Genomic DNA, 2,500 nt, shown 5'->3' with positions numbered 1-2,500 from the left:
GGGGTGTCCGCCGGCAGGTGGAGCCAGGATCTGATGGCTTTGCGCACGTAAACGTCGAGGGACGAGAGGGCCCCTAGACGTGTCCTTCCCAGGGCCAGGCCATGAAAAATGCCCGGCAGGATAACTGAGGAAAGGGAAAAGAGTCTTTGCTGAGGCTTAAGGGGTGCCCTGCTAATGGTGTTCAACTGTTTCTCGACCTCGCGCCGAGGATGGAAAATGCTGCGCCCGCATGTGGTGAACTGCAGGCCTAAGTATTTAAAGGAATCTCCCATCGCTAGCGCCGGAATGTTGTTGTTACCTGCCCGAAAGACGACAGACTCATCAACCTTTATCTTCTTCTCCCGCCCTGATGCAACCAGGGCGAGAGAGAAGCACTTCTTTGGGTTGATCTCAAGACCGAGGTCACCTAGGGCCGTTGCAGCGATGGTGATTAGCTCCTGCAGTCCATCCTTCGTCTCGGCGAACAGAAGAAGGTCATCCGCAAACGCAGCAGCATTTATTCTTCGGCCGAGAATATGGGCACCAACATGCTCAGGAAGACGGGAAAGGAGAATGTCTATAGACATATTGAAGAGGATGGGGGATAAGGGATCACCTTGCCGCACACCCCTCGAAGGCCGCACTAGATCTGACGACTTCCCAGCACCACAGATAACCGTCGAGCCCGCCTCATAGCACCCCAGGATGTAGTCAATGAACTCGACCGGCAGACCATGGGCCCTCAGTACAGGACCTAGGGCACCATGGGACAGCGAGTCGAAGGCCTTTGACACATCCAGCGATGCTACATACAGCGAGCTGGCAGTCCTCCGTGCCTGGGTCATCGCCAGATCCAGCAGAAAGGTGTTATGGAGCATCCCATCCTGAGGGATGAAAGCCCGCTGACGACCGTCCAAGGCACAGTGGCGCATAAGGCGGCCAACCAGGACCTTGTGGAAGACCCTGGTCAGCACCGAACACACCGTGATAGGTCGGAAGTCAGCGGGGGATGCTACGGCGGTCTTCTTGGGCAGCAAGGTGGTGCGAGCTTGTAGGAGACGGGATGGGAGGGAACGTGAGAGGAGTAGGAGGTTGAGGAATTTAAGAAGAGCCTCACGAGGAAGGCGACGTAACTGGGATGGTGTAAGGCGATCAGGGCCTGCAGCGGAGTTGCGAGGGGGAAGAGCTGCAGCTACCTCGTCTGCAGTAATGGGCGCCCATAGAACTTCGAAGGGCACACACTTACAAAATGGCAGCAACTCACCTGAGAGACCCTCCCCACGTGGAGGCCGAGACCTGACACGAGGGGGAGTAAAGAGATCCCTCCAAAACTCAATCAGCCCCGGGATGGTGGGTGGCTGATGAAGAAGTGTGCCATCGAGAAGACCATTTATGCAGCGCGCTGGGTTCTTCTTAAAAGCACGCTGCACTACTGCATATTCCCACCTTCTTCTCGCCCGCTTCCGCTCCGGTGGCTGTTGGAATTTCTTACCAGGAGCTTGACAAACAAGTGGTTCCCTGCTACCTAGTTCTTCAAGAGCGGGAACAAGCATGGCTTGGATGGTATTCCGGCTAGCAGTGGGGCCCAAGGCCACAACTGCATCAAGTGAGCGGAAACGCGGGCCCGAGGAGGGCAACTCAGCTAACAGGGACCAAATAGCCCGATCGGCGTCTTCCCCCAGAGAAGATGACTGTGGTGGGGAAGAGCCCACAGCAGATCCGTCTACAGAGGCCTGATGATCTTGGTCTCTCTTTAAGAGAGTCATAGTTACTCCCGCCGTTTACCCGCGCTTGCTTGAATTTCTTCACGTTGACATTCAGAGCACTGGGCAGAAATCACATTGCGTCAACACCCGCTAGGGCCATCGCAATGCTTTGTTTTAATTAGACAGTCGGATTCCCCCAGTCCGTGCCAGTTCTGAGTTGATCGTTGAATGGCGGCCGAAGAGAATCCGCGCACCCGCGCGCCCCCGGAGGAGCACGCTAAGGCGGACGCGGCCTCGCAGCAAGGAAGATCCGTGGGAGGCCAAGGCACGGGACCGAGCTCGGATCCTGCACGCAGGTTGAAGCACCGGGGCGCGAACGCCGCGCAGGCGCGCGCATCCTGCACCGCCGGCCAGCACGAGGCCGACCAACGGCGAGAGCAGACCACGCCCGCGCTAAACGCCCGCACTTACCGGCACCCCTACGGCACTCACCTCGCCCAGGCCCGGCACGTTAGCGCTGACCCACTTCCCGACCAAGCCCGACACGCCCCGATCCTCAGAGCCAATCCTTATCCCGAAGTTACGGATCCAATTTGCCGACTTCCCTTACCTACATTATTCTATCGACTAGAGGCTCTTCACCTTGGAGACCTGCTGCGGATATGGGTACGAACCGGCGCGACACCTCCACGTGGCCCTCTCCCGGATTTTCAAGGTCCGAGGGGAAGATCGGGACACCGCCGCAACTGCGGTGCTCTTCGCGTTCCAAACCCTATCTCCCTGCTAGAGGATTCCAGGGAACTCGAACGCTCATG

General features: G+C 57.8%; 1 pseudogene; it reads right to left on the bottom strand.

The window, feature by feature from the left end:
• Positions 1–2,500, bottom strand: part of LOC126443882 (large subunit ribosomal RNA) — a 7,084-nt pseudogene that overhangs the window by 2,469 nt on the left and 2,115 nt on the right.

The sequence above is a fragment of the Schistocerca serialis genome, unplaced genomic scaffold, assembly GCF_023864345.2.
Source record: "Schistocerca serialis cubense isolate TAMUIC-IGC-003099 unplaced genomic scaffold, iqSchSeri2.2 HiC_scaffold_203, whole genome shotgun sequence".
Classification (NCBI taxonomy): domain Eukaryota; kingdom Metazoa; phylum Arthropoda; class Insecta; order Orthoptera; family Acrididae; genus Schistocerca; species Schistocerca serialis.
This window is presented reverse-complemented; position numbering and strand designations above follow the sequence as displayed.